At 39.8% G+C, this 17,345-nt stretch overlaps 1 long non-coding RNA gene across 1 annotated transcript in view; it reads right to left on the bottom strand.

The window, feature by feature from the left end:
- LOC125773029 (uncharacterized) overlaps positions 1–14,526 on the bottom strand; it is a 31,400-nt gene extending 16,874 nt beyond the window's left edge. The window contains exon 1 of the long non-coding RNA XR_007419845.1: positions 14,283–14,526. This is a non-coding gene — a long non-coding RNA (uncharacterized LOC125773029). The remainder of the gene's footprint in view (positions 1–14,282) is intronic.
- Between the last annotated feature and the right edge of the window lie 2,819 nt (positions 14,527–17,345).

Genomic DNA, 17,345 nt, shown 5'->3' on the forward strand with positions numbered 1-17,345 from the left:
CCATATTTTGAACGGTTGCCATTACAAACAGTTTTGCACATATTCTTGCCGAAAACTTCACGATTTGTTAAATGCATATTTAATTGTTTCACACATAATAAGTGGAATACTGTAATGAAGATGAAATCAAAATGCAATTTAAAACATTGGCTAAAATTGAATTGCAATTTACGCCGGAAGGTTCCGCGTGTGGGTAAAAAATTTATGTTCACACACAATTGCATAAATTATTGTCAACATTATCATTATTGTCAGCAGTTATCGACATGAGCTATTTGAGCAAGCAGCAGCGAGGTCGTAAATAAATTTGATTTAAAAAAAATTGAAAAAAAAGATTTTGTAAAAGCGAGATTTGAACCTTCACTGTGGGTGATGGCACAGCAAGCAGTTATCGACCTGGGCTATTTGAGCAAGCAGCAGCGAGGTCGTAAATAAATTTGATTTAAAAAAAATTGAAAAAAAAGATTTTGTAAAAGCGAGATTTGAACCTTCACTGTGGGTGATGGCACAGCAAGCAGTTATCGACCTGGGCTATTTGAGCAAGCAGCAGCGAGGTCGTAAATAAATTTGATTTAAAAAAAATTGAAAAAAAAGATTTTGTAAAAGCGAGATTTGAACCTTCACTGTGGGTGATGGCACAGCAAGCAGTTATCGAGCTGGGCTATTTGAGCAAGCAGCAGCGAGGTCGTAAATAAATTTGATTTAAAAAAAATTGAAAAAAAAGATTTTGTAAAAGCGAGATTTGAACCTTCACTGTGGGTGATGGCACAGCAAGCAGTTATCGACCTGGGCTATTTGAGCAAGCAGCAGCGAGGTCGTAAATAAATTTGATTTAAAAAAAATTGAAAAAAAAGATTTTGTAAAAGCGAGATTTGAACCTTCACTGTGGGTGATGGCACAGCAAGCAGTTATCGACCTGGGCTATTTGAGCAAGCAGCAGCGAGGTCGTAAATAAATTTGATTTAAAAAAAATTTAAAAAAAAAGATTTTGTAAAAGCGAGATTTGAACCTTCACTGTGGGTGATGGCACAGCAAGCAGTTATCGAGCTGGGCTATTTGAGCAAGCAGCAGCGAGGTCGTAAATAAATTTGATTTAAAAAAAATTGAAAAAAAAGATTTTGTAAAAGCGAGATTTGAACCTTCACTGTGGGTGATGGCACAGCAAGCAGTTATCGAGCTGGGCTATTTGAGCAAGCAGCAGCGAGGTCGTAAATAAATTTGATTTAAAAAAAATTGAAAAAAAAGATTTTGTAAAAGCGAGATTTGAACCTTCACTGTGGGTGATGGCACAGCAAGCAGTTATCGACCTGGGCTATTTGAGCAAGCAGCAGCGAGGTCGTAAATAAATTTGATTTAAAAAAAATTGAAAAAAAAGATTTTGTAAAAGCGAGATTTGAACCTTCACTGTGGGTGATGGCACAGCAAGCAGTTATCGACCTGGGCTATTTGAGCAAGCAGCAGCGAGGTCGTAAATAAATTTGATTTAAAAAAAATTGAAAAAAAAGATTTTGTAAAAGCGAGATTTGAACCTTCACTGTGGGTGATGGCACAGCAAGCAGTTATCGACCTGGGCTATTTGAGCAAGCAGCAGCGAGGTCGTAAATAAATTTGATTTAAAAAAAATTGAAAAAAAAGATTTTGTAAAAGCGAGATTTGAACCTTCACTGTGGGTGATGGCACAGCAAGCAGTTATCGACCTGGGCTATTTGAGCAAGCAGCAGCGAGGTCGTAAATAAATTTGATTTAAAAAAAATTGAAAAAAAAGATTTTGTAAAAGCGAGATTTGAACCTTCACTGTGGGTGATGGCACAGCAAGCAGTTATCGAGCTGGGCTATTTGAGCAAGCAGCAGCGAGGTCGTAAATAAATTTGATTTAAAAAAAATTGAAAAAAAAGATTTTGTAAAAGCGAGATTTGAACCTTCACTGTGGGTGATGGCACAGCAAGCAGTTATCGACCTGGGCTATTTGAGCAAGCAGCAGCGAGGTCGTAAATAAATTTGATTTAAAAAAAATTGAAAAAAAAGATTTTGTAAAAGCGAGATTTGAACCTTCACTGTGGGTGATGGCACAGCAAGCAGTTATCGACCTGGGCTATTTGAGCAAGCAGCAGCGAGGTCGTAAATAAATTTGATTTAAAAAAAATTGAAAAAAAAAGATTTTGTAAAAGCGAGATTTGAACCTTCACTGTGGGTGATGGCACAGCAAGCAGTTATCGACCTGGGCTATTTGAGCAAGCAGCAGCGAGGTCGTAAATAAATTTGATTTAAAAAAAATTGAAAAAAAAGATTTTGTAAAAGCGAGATTTGAACCTTCACTGTGGGTGATGGCACAGCAAGCAGTTATCGAGCTGGGCTATTTGAGCAAGCAGCAGCGAGGTCGTAAATAAATTTGATTTAAAAAAAATTGAAAAAAAAGATTTTGTAAAAGCGAGATTTGAACCTTCACTGTGGGTGATGGCACAGCAAGCAGTTATCGACCTGGGCTATTTGAGCAAGCAGCAGCGAGGTCGTAAATAAATTTGATTTAAAAAAAATTGAAAAAAAAGATTTTGTAAAAGCGAGATTTGAACCTTCACTGTGGGTGATGGCACAGCAAGCAGTTATCGACCTGGGCTATTTGAGCAAGCAGCAGCGAGGTCGTAAATAAATTTGATTTAAAAAAAATTGAAAAAAAAGATTTTGTAAAAGCGAGATTTGAACCTTCACTGTGGGTGATGGCACAGCAAGCAGTTATCGACCTGGGCTATTTGAGCAAGCAGCAGCGAGGTCGTAAATAAATTTGATTTAAAAAAAATTGAAAAAAAAGATTTTGTAAAAGCGAGATTTGAACCTTCACTGTGGGTGATGGCACAGCAAGCAGTTATCGACCTGGGCTATTTGAGCAAGCAGCAGCGAGGTCGTAAATAAATTTGATTTAAAAAAAATTGAAAAAAAAGATTTTGTAAAAGCGAGATTTGAACCTTCACTGTGGGTGATGGCACAGCAAGCAGTTATCGACCTGGGCTATTTGAGCAAGCAGCAGCGAGGTCGTAAATAAATTTGATTTAAAAAAAATTGAAAAAAAAAGATTTTGTAAAAGCGAGATTTGAACCTTCACTGTGGGTGATGGCACAGCAAGCAGTTATCGACCTGGGCTATTTGAGCAAGCAGCAGCGAGGTCGTAAATAAATTTGATTTAAAAAAAATTGAAAAAAAATTTCCTCATTTTGCCACTTTGGATGCTTATAACTCGGTCAGTTTCCAATGGATCTTCAATTGTAACACAGATATGGATAGATCTTCTCATAAGCTCATAAGCTAAAAATGATGCAAGTTGGACCAAAAACCCGAAAAAGTACCTAGGTAAATGCGATGGTTGTTCGTCGAATAGCTCCGGCCACAGACATGGTAGCGATTAGTGGTGCATGGAAGAAATCTAGCCACAAGTGCCATCTAGCCATGGCCAGAAGAAAGTGTGGCGATATCTTGGATACCGGCGGAGCTATGGGGCAAATACGGGCCAAAAATGGTGCAAGTTGGACCAAAAACCCGACCAAGTGCGCGAGACGCTTTCGTGAATAGCTCCGGCCACAGACATGGTAGCGATTAGTGGTGCATGGAAGAAATCTAGCCACAAGTGCCATCTAGCCATGGCCAGAAGAAAGTGTGGCGATATCTTGGATACCGGCGGAGCTATGGGGCAAATACGGGCCAAAAATGGTGCAAGTTGGACCAAAAACCCGAAAAAGTACCTAGGTAAATGCGATGGTTGTTCGTCGAATAGCTCCGGCCACAGACATGGTAGCGATTAGTGGTGCATGGAAGAAATCTAGCCACAAGTGCCATCTAGCCATGGCCAGAAGAAAGTGTGGCGATATCTTGGATACCGGCGGAGCTATGGGGCAAATACGGGCCAAAAATGGTGCAAGTTGGACCAAAAACCCGACCAAGTGCGCGAGGCGCTTTCGTGAATAGCTCCGGCCACAGACATGGTAGCGATTAGTGGTGCATGGAAGAAATCTAGCCACAAGTGCCATCTAGCCATGGCCAGAAAAAAGTTTGGCGATATCTTGGATACCGGCGGAGCTATGGGGCAAATACGGGCCAAAAATGGTGCAAGTTTGACCAAAAACCCGAAAAAGTACCTAGGTAAATGCGATGGTTGTTCGTCGAATAGCTCCGGCCACAGACATGGTAGCGATTAGTGGTGCATGGAAGAAATCTAGCCACAAGTGCCATCTAGCCATGGCCAGAAGAAAGTGTGGCGATATCTTGGATACCGGCGGAGCTATGGGGCAAATACGGGCCAAAAATGGTGCAAGTTGGACCAAAAACCCGACCAAGTGCGCGAGACGCTTTCGTGAATAGCTCCGGCCACAGACATGGTAGCGATTAGTGGTGCATGGAAGAAATCTAGCCACAAGTACCATCTAGCCATGACCAGAAGAACGTGTGGCGATATCTTGGATACCGGCGGAGCTATGGGGCAAATACGGGCCAAAAATGGTGCAAGTTGGACCAAAAACCCGACCAAGTACCTAGGTAAATGCGATGGTTGTTCGTCGAATAGCTCCGGCCACAGACATGGTAGCGATTAGTGGTGCATGGAAGAAATCTAGCCACAAGTGCCATCTAGCCATGGCCAGAAGAAAGTGTGGCGATATCTTGGATACCGGCGGAGCTATGGGGCAAATACGGGCCAAAAATGGTGCAAGTTGGACCAAAAACCCGACCAAGTGCGCGAGACGCTTTCGTGAATAGCTCCGGCCACAGACATGGTAGCGATTAGTGGTGCATGGAAGAAATCTAGCCACAAGTGCCATCTAGCCATGGCCAGAAGAAAGTGTGGCGATATCTTGGATACCGGCGGAGCTATGGGGCAAATACGGGCCAAAAATGGTGCAAGTTGGACCAAAAACCCGACCAAGTACCTAGGTAAATGCGATGGTTGTTCGTCGAATAGCTCCGGCCACAGACATGGTAGCGATTAGTGGTGCATGGAAGAAATCTAGCCACAAGTGCCATCTAGCCATGGCCAGAAGAACGTGTGGCGATATCTTGGATACCGGCGGAGCTATGGGGCAAATACGGGCCAAAAATGGTGCAAGTTGGACCAAAAACCCGACCAAGTACCTAGGTAAATGCGATGGTTGTTCGTCGAATAGCTCCGGCCACAGACATGGTAGCGATTAGTGGTGCATGGAAGAAATCTAGCCACAAGTGCCATCTAGCCATGGCCAGAAGAAAGTGTGGCGATATCTTGGATACCGGCGGAGCTATGGGGCAAATACGGGCCAAAAATGGTGCAAGTTGGACCAAAAACCCGAAAAAGTACCTAGGTAAATGCGATGGTTGTTCGTCGAATAGCTCCGGCCACAGACATGGTAGCGATTAGTGGTGCATGGAAGAAATCTAGCCACAAGTGCCATCTAGCCATGGCCAGAAGAAAATGTGGCGATATCTTGGATACCGGCGGAGCTATGGGGCAAATACGGGCCAAAAATGGTGCAAGTTGGACCAAAAACCCGACCAAGTGCGCGAGACGCTTTCGTGAATAGCTCCGGCCACAGACATGGTAGCGATTAGTGGTGCATGGAAGAAATCTAGCCACAAGTGCCATCTAGCCATGGCCAGAAGAAAGTTTGGCGATATCTTGGATACCGGCGGAGCTATGGGGCAAATACGGGCCAAAAATGGTGCAAGTTGGACCAAAAACCCGAAAAAGTACCTAGGTAAATGCGATGGTTGTTCGTCGAATAGCTCCGGCCACAGACATGGTAGCGATTAGTGGTGCATGGAAGAAATCTAGCCACAAGTGCCATCTAGCCATGGCCAGAAGAAAATGTGGCGATATCTTGGATACCGGCGGAGCTATGGGGCAAATACGGGCCAAAAATGGTGCAAGTTGGACCAAAAACCCGACCAAGTGCGCGAGGCGCTTTCGTGAATAGCTCCGGCCACAGACATGGTAGCGATTAGTGGTGCATGGAAGAAATCTAGCCACAAGTGCCATCTAGCCATGGCCAGAAGAAAGTGTGGCGATATCTTGGATACCGGCGGAGCTATGGGGCAAATACGGGCCAAAAATGGTGCAAGTTGGACCAAAAACCCGAAAAAGTACCTAGGTAAATGCGATGGTTGTTCGTCGAATAGCTCCGGCCACAGACATGGTAGCGATTAGTGGTGCATGGAAGAAATCTAGCCACAAGTGCCATCTAGCCATGGCCAGAAGAAAGTTTGGCGATATCTTGGATACCGGCGGAGCTATGGGGCAAATACGGGCCAAAAATGGTGCAAGTTGGACCAAAAACCCGACCAAGTGCGCGAGACGCTTTCGTGAATAGCTCCGGCCACAGACATGGTAGCGATTAGTGGTGCATGGAAGAAATCTAGCCACAAGTACCATCTAGCCATGGCCAGAAGAAAATGTGGCGATATCTTGGATACCGGCGGAGCTATGGGGCAAATACGGGCCAAAAATGGTGCAAGTTGGACCAAAAACCCGACCAAGTACCTAGGTAAATGCGATGGTTGTTCGTCGAATAGCTCCGGCCACAGACATGGTAGCGATTAGTGGTGCATGGAAGAAATCTAGCCACAAGTGCCATCTAGCCATGGCCAGAAGAACGTGTGGCGATATCTTGGATACCGGCGGAGCTATGGGGCAAATACGGGCCAAAAATGGTGCAAGTTGGACCAAAAACCCGACCAAGTACCTAGGTAAATGCGATGGTTGTTCGTCGAATAGCTCCGGCCACAGACATGGTAGCGATTAGTGGTGCATGGAAGAAATCTAGCCACAAGTGCCATCTAGCCATGGCCAGAAGAAAGTGTGGCGATATCTTGGATACCGGCGGAGCTATGGGGCAAATACGGGCCAAAAATGGTGCAAGTTGGACCAAAAACCCGAAAAAGTACCTAGGTAAATGCGATGGTTGTTCGTCGAATAGCTCCGGCCACAGACATGGTAGCGATTAGTGGTGCATGGAAGAAATCTAGCCACAAGTGCCATCTAGCCATGGCCAGAAGAACGTGTGGCGATATCTTGGATACCGGCGGAGCTATGGGGCAAATACGGGCCAAAAATGGTGCAAGTTGGACCAAAAACCCGACCAAGTGCGCGAGACGCTTTCGTGAATAGCTCCGGCCACAGACATGGTAGCGATTAGTGGTGCATGGAAGAAATCTAGCCACAAGTGCCATCTAGCCATGGCCAGAAGAAAGTGTGGCGATATCTTGGATACCGGCGGAGCTATGGGGCAAATACGGGCCAAAAATGGTGCAAGTTGGACCAAAAACCCGACCAAGTGCGCCAGACGCTTTCGTGAATAGCTCCGGCCACAGACATGGTAGCGATTAGTGGTGCATGGAAGAAATCTAGCCACAAGTGCCATCTAGCCATGGCCAGAAGAAAGTGTGGCGATATCTTGGATACCGGCGGAGCTATGGGGCAAATACGGGCCAAAAATGGTGCAAGTTGGACCAAAAACCCAAAAAAGTACCTAGGTAAATGCGATGGTTGTTCGTCGAATAGCTCCGGCCACAGACATGGTAGCGATTAGTGGTGCATGGAAGAAATCTAGCCACAAGTGCCATCTAGCCATGGCCAGAAGAACGTGTGGCGATATCTTGGATACCGGCGGAGCTATGGGACAAGTACGGGTAAAAAATGGTGCAAGTTGGACCAAAAACCCGACCAAGTGCGCGAGACGCTTTCGTGAATAGCTCCGGCCACAGACATGGTAGCGATTAGTGATGCATGGAAGAAATCTAGCCACAAGTGCCATCTAGCCATGACCAGAAGAAAGTGTGGCGATATCTTGGATACCGGCGGAGGTATGGGGCAAATACGGGCCAAAAATGGTGCAAGTTGGACCAAAAACCCGAAAAAGTACCTAGGTAAATGCGATGGTTGTTCGTCGAATAGCTCCGGCCACAGACATGGTAGCGATTAGTGGTGCATGGAAGAAATCTAGCCACAAGTGCCATCTAGCCATGGCCAGAAGAAAGTGTGGCGATATCTTGGATACCGGCGGAGCTATGGGGCAAATACGGGCCAAAAATGGTGCAAGTTGGACCAAAAACCCGACCAAGTGCGCGAGGCGCTTTCGTGAATACTCATTTTGCCACTTTGGATGCTTATAACTCGGTCAGTTTCCAATGGATCTTCAATTGTAACACAAATATGAATAGATCTTCTCAGTAGCTACCAAAAGTTATTCTACGCCGATGTGCTAAGTTGTCCGTGTCAAATGTTATTCGAGATACAAAGACTTAAAATTTTCTCGGTATTTACAAGAAAAAAATTCCTCATTTTGCCACTTTGGATGCTTATAACTCGGTCAGTTTCCAATGGATCTTCAATTATAACACAGATATGGATAGATCTTCTCATTAGCTACCAAAAGTTATTCTACGCCGATGTGCTAAGTTGTCCGTGTCAAATGTTATTCGAGATACAAAGACTTAAAATTTTCTCGGTATTTACAAGAAAAAAATTGCCTCATTTTGCCACTTTGCATGCTTATAACTCGGTCAGTTTCCAATGGATCTTCAATTGTAACACAGATATGGATAGATCTTCTCATTAGCTACCAAAAGTTATTCTACGCCGATGTGCTAAGTTGTCCGTGTCAAATGTTATTCGAGATACAAAGACTTAAAATTTTCTCGGTATTTACAAAAAAAAAAATTGCCTCATTTTGCCACTTTGGATGCTTATAACTCGGTCAGTTTCCAATGGATCTTCAATTGTAACACAGATATGGATAGATCTTTACATAAGCTACCAAAAGTTATTCTACGCCGATGTGCTAAGTTGTCCGTGTCAAATGTTATTCGAGATACAAAGACTTAAAATTTTCTCGGTTTTTCCAAAAAAAAAATTCCCCATTTTGCCACTTTGGATGCTTATAACTCGGTCAGTTTCCAATGGATCTTCAATTGAAACACAGATATGGATAGATCTTCTCATTAGCTACCAAAAGTTATTCTACGTCGATGCGCTCAGATGTCTGTGGAAAAAGTTATTCGAGATACAAAGACTTAACATTTTCACGGTTTTTACAAAACAATTAATCATTTGGCCACTTTGCATGCTTATAACTCGGTCAGTTTGCAATGGATCTTCAATTGTGACACAGATTTGGATAGATCTGCTCATTAGCTACCATAAGTTGTTCTACGTCGATGTGCTAAGATGTCTGTGGAAAAAGTTATTCGAAAAAGTAACTTCTAATACATTGAATGGCGTATACGAATTGCCTACCTCCAGGCTGATTTCTCGCGGTTCGCATTTCAACTTCTATTTTTGCCCATATTTCAGTCATTTACCAACTGATTTTAATATTTTCTTTGTGATTTGGATAGATCTCGATGAATGCGAGATAAAAGTCTTCCACGACCATGTGCTCCGATGTCGGACAAAAAAGTTATTCGCGACCTAACCTTTTTCTGTCACCTGCCATAACTCGGTCAGTTTCCAATGGATCTTCAATTGTAACACAGATATGGATAGATCTTCTCATTAGCTACCAAAAGTTATTCTACGCCGATGTGCTAAGTTGTCCGTGTCAAATGTTATTCGAGATACAAAGACTTAAACTATTCTCGGTATTTACAAGAAAAAAATTGCCTCATTTTGCCACTTTGGATGCTTATAACTCGGTCAGTTTCCAATGGATCTTCAATTGTAACACAGATATGGATAGATCTTCTCATTAGCTACCAAAAGTTATTCTACGCCGATGTGCTAAGTTGTCCGTGTCAAATGTTATTCGAGATACAAAGACTTAAAATTTCCTCGGTATTTACAAGAAAAAAATTGCCTCATTTTGCCACTTTGGATGCTTATAACTCGGTCAGTTTCCAATGGATCTTCAATTGTGACTTAGGTTTGGATAGATCTGCTCATAAGCTACCATAAGTTGTTCTACGTCGATGTGCTAAGATGTCTGTGGAAAAAGTTATTCAAGATACAAAGACTTAACATTTTCACGGTTTTTACAAAACAATTAATCATTTGGCCACTTTGCATGCTTATAACTCGGTCAGTTTGCAATGGATCTTCAATTTTGACACAGATTTGGATAGATCTGCTCATTAGCTACCATAAGTTGTTTTACGTCGATGTGCTCAGATGTCTGTGGAAAAAGTTATTCGAAAAAGTAACTTCTAATACATTGAATGGCTTATACGAATTGCCTACCTTCAGGCTGATTTCTCGCGGTTCGCATTTCAACTTCTATGTTTGCCCATATCTCAGTCATTTACCAACCGATTTTGGATTTTCTTAGTGATTTGGAGAGATCTCGATGAATGCAAGCTAACAGTCTTCCACGACCCTCCCCCCCCCCCTATCTTCTCACATCCCCTATCTTCTTACATCCCCTATCTTCTCACATCCCCTATCTTCTTACATCCCCTATTTTCTCACATCCCCTATCTTCTCACATCCCCTTATCATGCGTATCCCCTTATCGTGCGTAGCCCTGTAATCTACCGGGCCCGGAGTTTAAGCTAGTCATAATATATATTTTCGTTAATGTAACGCTTTTCGGATGAGCCGTTCCCGCGCCCGGGGTTTCAGATCGCTTCATCCCGCTCAAATCGTCACGCTGGGCGTTTACGTTTCCATACTAGCGTTACAAGCCAATCAGAACGCTTAAATCCGGCAAAAAATACGCATATTTACAAACACCGGCAAACGTTTTCCTATCGCTACACGAGGGCCGGTGGTGTCGAACCCGTTCTCCGCTTTGTGCACGTTGCCCGCAAAGCGAGAAACGGGTTTGACGCTTTTTATGAGCATGTATTAGTACGCCGCGGAACGGGCCAATCTTGAACCAGCGCGCGACCGCGTGCGCGAGAGTGGGGGAAACCCACCTGGACGAGCTCATTTCAACCTCGACCGTGGTACGGTTCACATCGATACCGCGCTAAGGCAGGAAGGAGCGCGCACGATAAGAAAGAGCCGGTTGCCGGTGATGTTTATTTTCGGTGGGGGTGGTATACGGTCGATCAGCTGTTGCTGTGCGAGTGCGCATGCGCGAGAGTGGGGGAAACCCAGCTGGACGAGCTCATTTCAACCTCGACCGTGGTACGGTTCACATCGATACCGCGCTAACGCGGGAAGGAGCGCGCACGATAAAAAAGAGACGGTTGCCGGTGTTGTTTATTTTCGGTGGGGTGGGCATACGTTCGATCAGCTGTGCGAGTGCGCATGCGCATGCGCGAGAGTGGGGGAAACCCACCTGGACGAGCTCATTTCAACCTCGACCACGGCACGGTTCACATCGATACCGCGCTAAGGCGGGAAGGAGCGCGCACGATAAAAAAGAGACGGTTGCCGGTGATGTTTATTTTCGGTGGGGGTGGTATACGATCGATCAGCTGTTGCTGTGCGAGTGCGCATGCGCGAGCGCGCGATATTGCTGTGCATGAAATGACATGAAATGACATGAAATGAAATCTTATGGAATTAAATTAAATTATATTAAATTTAATTAAATTAAATTACATTGAATTGAAATAAATTGAATTAAATTCATATAAATTTAATTATATTAAATTAAATTAAATTAAAATTAAATTTAATAAAAGTATAATTACATTAAATAAAATTAAATAAATTAAAGTAAATTAAAATAAATTAAAATAAAATTAAACTAAATTAAATTAAATTAAATTAAATTAAATTTATTGAAATTTAAGTACATTGCATTACATTGAATTTAATTAAATAAATTTACATTAAGTTTTTAATAAATTAAAAAACAATATAAATTACACTACATTCTTCACATTTCATAACACTTAATTGAATAAATAAATTTAAACAATTATTTCATTTTATGCAATTTAATACACTTCACTATAATTCCAATAATTAATTAAATAAATGAATACATTTATTAACATTTTACATTAAATAATTTCAAACCACCTTCATACATTCTATTTAACCTAACTTATGTGCATTGCAGTGAAATTAATTTCATTTAGTGTAATTAATTTTAAATAAAATAAAACTTATTTGCTATTAAAGCGGATATCCGATTTCAGACATACCATTTACAATTCAGCCAACATTTGCCATTCCCTCTCTTCGGTATGGGAACGCTTCGACCAATTAGTGCGCGGGAGAAAACGCGAGAGTGGGGGAAACCCACCTGGACGAGCTCATTTCAACCTCGACCGCGGCACGGTTCACATCGATACCACACTAAGGCAAACGGAGCGCGCACGGTACCAACAGCTGTTGACGGTGTCGCGTTGTGGTGGCATACGTTTGATCAGCTGTTGCGTGCGGTTGCATGCGTGCGTATTTATGCGCGCGCGTTATTGCGGCGCGTGGTATTGAATGAAATGAAATGAATTGAAATATAGTTTAATTAAATTAAATTAAATTATATTAAATTAAAATTAATTATTTAATTTGAAATAAAATTAAAATAAATTATGATAAATTAAATTAAATTATTTCATTTCTATCAAACTTTATTTCAACCAATTCTCCACAATCAATTATCATAACAGCCGACCAAAATCCGATTTATAACAGTATTAACAAAAAATAAATCAAACTTTGCTTCCCTTTCTTTCACATCGATACCGCGCTAAGGCAAACGGAGCGCGCACGGTACCAACAGCTGTTGACGGTGTCGCGTTGTGGTGGCATACGTTTGATCAGCTGTTGCGTGCGGTTGCATGCGTGCGTATTTATGCGCGCGCGTTATTGCGGCGCGTGGTATTGAATGAAATGAAATGAATTGAAATATAGTTTAATTAAATTAAATTAAATTATATTAAATTAAAATTAATTATTTAATTTGAAATAAAATTAAAATAAATTATGATAAATTAAATTAAATTATTTCATTTCTATCAAACTTTATTTCAACCAATTCTCCACAATCAATTATCATAACAGCCGACCAAAATCCGATTTATAACAGTATTAAAAAAAAATAAATCAAACTTTGCTTCCCTTTCTTTCACATCGATACCGCGCTAAGGCAAACGGAGCGCGCACGGTACCAACAGCTGTTGACCTTGACGTTGTCGCGTTGTGGTGACATACGTTCGATCAGCTGTTGCGTGCGGTTGCATGCGTGCGTATTTATGCGCGCGCGTTATTGCGGCGCGTGATATTAAATGAAATGAATTGAAATATAGTTCAATTAAATTAAATTAAATTAAATTAAATTAAAATAAATTATTTCATTTTAAATAAAATTAAAATAAATTGTAATAAATTAAATTAAATTATTTTTTTTCTATTCAACTTCATTTCAATCAATTCTCCACAATCAATGATCATAACAGCCGACCAAAATCCGATTTATAACAGTATTAACAAAAAATAAATCAAACCTTTGCTTCCCTTTTTTTCACATCGATACCGCGCTAAGGCAAACGGAGCGCGCACGGTACCAACAGCCGGTTGCCGGTGTTTTTCGCGAGTGGGTGGGGGTGGGTGGCATACGTTCGATCAGCTGTTGCGTGCGGTTGCATGCGTGCGTATTTATGCGCGCACGTTATTGCGGCGCGTGATATTGAATTAAATGAAATGAATTGAAATATAGTTCATTTAAATTAAACTAAATTGAATTCTATTAAACTACAATATTTCATTTTTAATAGAATTAAAATAATATGTAAAAAATTAAATTAAATTATTTTTTTTCTAACAAACTTTATTTCAATCAATGATCATAACAGCCGACCAAAATCCGATTTCTAACAGTATTAACAAAAAATAAATCAAACCTTTGCTTCCCTTTCTTTCACATCGATACCGCGCTAAGGCAAACGGAGCGCGCACCGTATCAACAGCTGTTGCCGGTGTTGTTTTTTGTGGGTGGGGGTTGTGCCATATGTTCGATATTGCGATATTGCTGTGCATGAAATGACATGAAATGACATGAAACGACATGAAACGACATGAAATGAAATGAAATGAAATGAAATGTTATGGATTTAATTAAAATTAAATTAAATTAAATTACATTGTATTAAAGTAAATTGAATTCAATTCGAATAAATTAAATTCTATTAAATTAAATTAAATTATTTCATTTTAAATAAAATTAAAATAAATTATAATAAATTAAATTAAATTATTTTTTTTCTATTAAACTTAATTTCAATCAATTCTACACAATCAATGATCATAACAGCTGACCAAAATCCGATTTAAAACAGCACTAACAAAAAATAAATCAAACCTTTGCTTCCCATTCTTTCGCATGGGAACGATTCGATCAATCAGTGCGAGAGAGCAACAGGGAGTGGTGGAACACCTGAATGGGCTCATTTGATAAAATACAATTTAATGTAATTAAATAAAAAAAACCGCACGCCCATATTTTGAACGGTTGCCATTACAAACAGTTTTGCACATATTCTTGCAGAAAACTTCACGATTTGTTAAATGTTTATTTAATTGTATCACACACTGCCACACATAATAAGTGGAATACTGTAATGAAGATGAAATCAAAATGCAATTTAAAACATTGGCTTAAATTGAATTGCAATTTACGCCGGAAGGTTCCCCGTGTGGGTAAAAAATTTATTTGCACACACAATTGCATATATTATTGTCAACAAACCCAATAAATGACAGTTGAGCCGAAAATATATGCATAATTCGACATTATTACGTTATGAATATGCGATGACATTTTTACTGACATCACTTTTACTACACACCCAATGCAAATGGCGGTAAAGCTTTCCAAATGGTTAAAATGCATATGGAAAAGCTCTCGCATCACAGAGCTTTTGATGTAAAGCTTTCGTTTGGGTACAATATGAAGCTTTCATTAGGTGTAGCGGACAAGTTCGGCACATTTTCCGCATGGCATTAAAATTGAATTGTATTTTACACCGGAACGGAATTAAATTAAAATCTATTAAATTAAAAAAAATTATTTCATTTTTAATTAAAATTAAAATAAATTATAATAAATTAAATTAAATTATTTTTTCCTATTAAACTTTATATCAATCAATTCTACACAATCAATGATCATAACAGCCGACCAAAATCCGATTTATAACAGTATTAACAAAAAATAAATCAAACCTTTGCTTCCCTTTTTTTCACATCGATACCGCGCTAAGGCAAACGGAGCGCGCACCGTATCAACAGCTGTTGCCGGTGTTTTTTTTTGTGGGTGGGGATGGTGCCATACGTTCGATCAGCTGTTGCGTGCGGTTGCATGCGTGCGTATTTATGCGCGCGCGTGATATTGAATGAATTGAAATGAATTGAAATAAAGTGCAATTAAATTACATTAAATTCTATTAAATTAATATAAATTATTTAATTTAAAATAAAATTAAAATAAATTATAATAAATTAAATTAAATTATTTTTTCCTATTAAACTTTATATCAATCAATTCTACACAATCAATGATCATAACAGCCGACCAAAATCCGATTTATAACAGTATTAACAAAAAATAAATCAAACCTTTGCTTCCCTTTCTTTCACATCGATACCGCGCTAAGGCAAACGGAGCGCGCACGGTACCAACAGCTGTTGCCGGTGTTTTTTTTGTGGGTGGGGATGGTGCCATACGTTCGATCAGCTGTTGCGTGCGGTTGCATGCGTGCGTATTTATGCGCGCGCGTTATTGCGGCGCGTGATATTGAATGAAATGAAATGAATTGAAATAAAGTGCAATTAAATTACATTAAATTCTATTAAATTAAAATAAATTATTTCATTTTTAATTAAAATTAAAATAAATTATAATAAATTAAATTAAATTATTTTTTACTAACAAACTTTATTTCAATCAATTCTACACAATCAATGATCATAACAGTCGACCAAAATCCGATTTATAACAGTATTAACAAAAAATAAATCAAACCTTTGCTTCCCTTTCTTTCACATCGATACCGCGCTAAGGCAAACGGAGCGCGCACCGTATCAACAGCTGTTGCCGGTGTTTTTTTTTGTGGGTGGGGGTTGTGCCATATGTTCGATATTGCGATATTGCTGTGCATGAAATGACATGAAATGACATGAAACGACATGAAACGACATGAAATGAAATGAAATGAAATGAAATGTTATGGATTTAATTAAAATTAAATTAAATTAAATTACATTGAATTAAATTAAATTGAATTCAATTCGAATAAATTAAATTCTATTAAATTAAATTAAATTATTTCATTTTTAATAAAATTAAAATAAATTATATTAAATTAAATTAAATTATTTTTTTTCTATTAAACTTCATTTTAATCAATTTTACACAATCAATGATCATAACAGCCGACCAAAATCCGATTTATATCAGTATTAACAAAAAATAAATCAAACCTTTGCTTCCCTTTCTTTCACATCGATACCGCGCTAAGGCAAACGGAGCGCGCACCGTATCAACAGCTGTTGCCGGTGTGGTTTTTTGTGGGTGGGGGTGATGCCATATGTTCGACCAGCTGTTGCGTGCGGTTGCATGCGTGCGTATTTATGCGCGCGCGTTATTGCGGCGCGTGATATTGAATGAATTGAAATGAATTGACATAAAGTGCAATTAAATTACATTAAATTCTATTAAATTAAATTAAATTATTTCATTTTTAATAAAATGAAAATAAATTGTAATAAATTAAATCAAATTATTCTTTTTCTATCCAACTTCATTTCAATCAATTCTACACAATCAATGATCATAACAGCCGACCAAAATCCGATTTATATCAGTATTAACAAAAACTAAATCAAACCTTTGCTTCCCTTTCTTTCACATCGATACCGCGCTAAGGCAAACGGAGCGCGCACCGTATCAACAGCTGTTGCCGGTGTGTTTTTTTTTTTGTGGGTGGGGGTGGTGCCATACGTTCGATCAGCTGTTGCGTGCGGTTGCATGCGTGCGTATTTATGCGCGCGCGTTATTGCGGCGCGTGATATTGAATGAATTGAAATGAATTGAAATAAAGTGCAATTAAATTACATTAAATTCTATTAAATTAAAATAAATTATTTCATTTTTAATTAAAATTAAAATAAATTATAATAAATTAAATTAAATTATTTTTTCCTATTAAACTTTATATCAATCAATTCTACACAATCAATGATCATAACAGCCGACCAAAATTCGATTTATAACAGTATTAACAAAAAATAAATCAAACCTTTGCTTCCCTTTCTTTCACATCGATACCGCGCTAAGGCAAACGGAGCGCGCACGGTACCAACAGCTGTTGCCGTTGTGGTTTTTTGTGGGTGGGTGGGGGTGGGTGGCATACGTTCGATCAGCTGTTGCGTGCGGTTGCATGCGTGCGTATTTATGCGCGCGCGTTATTGCGGCGCGTGATATTGAATGAATTGAAAT

Source organism: Anopheles funestus (genome assembly GCF_943734845.2).
Source record: "Anopheles funestus chromosome X unlocalized genomic scaffold, idAnoFuneDA-416_04 X_unloc_18, whole genome shotgun sequence".
In the NCBI taxonomy this organism is placed as follows: Eukaryota; Metazoa; Arthropoda; class Insecta; order Diptera; family Culicidae; genus Anopheles; species Anopheles funestus.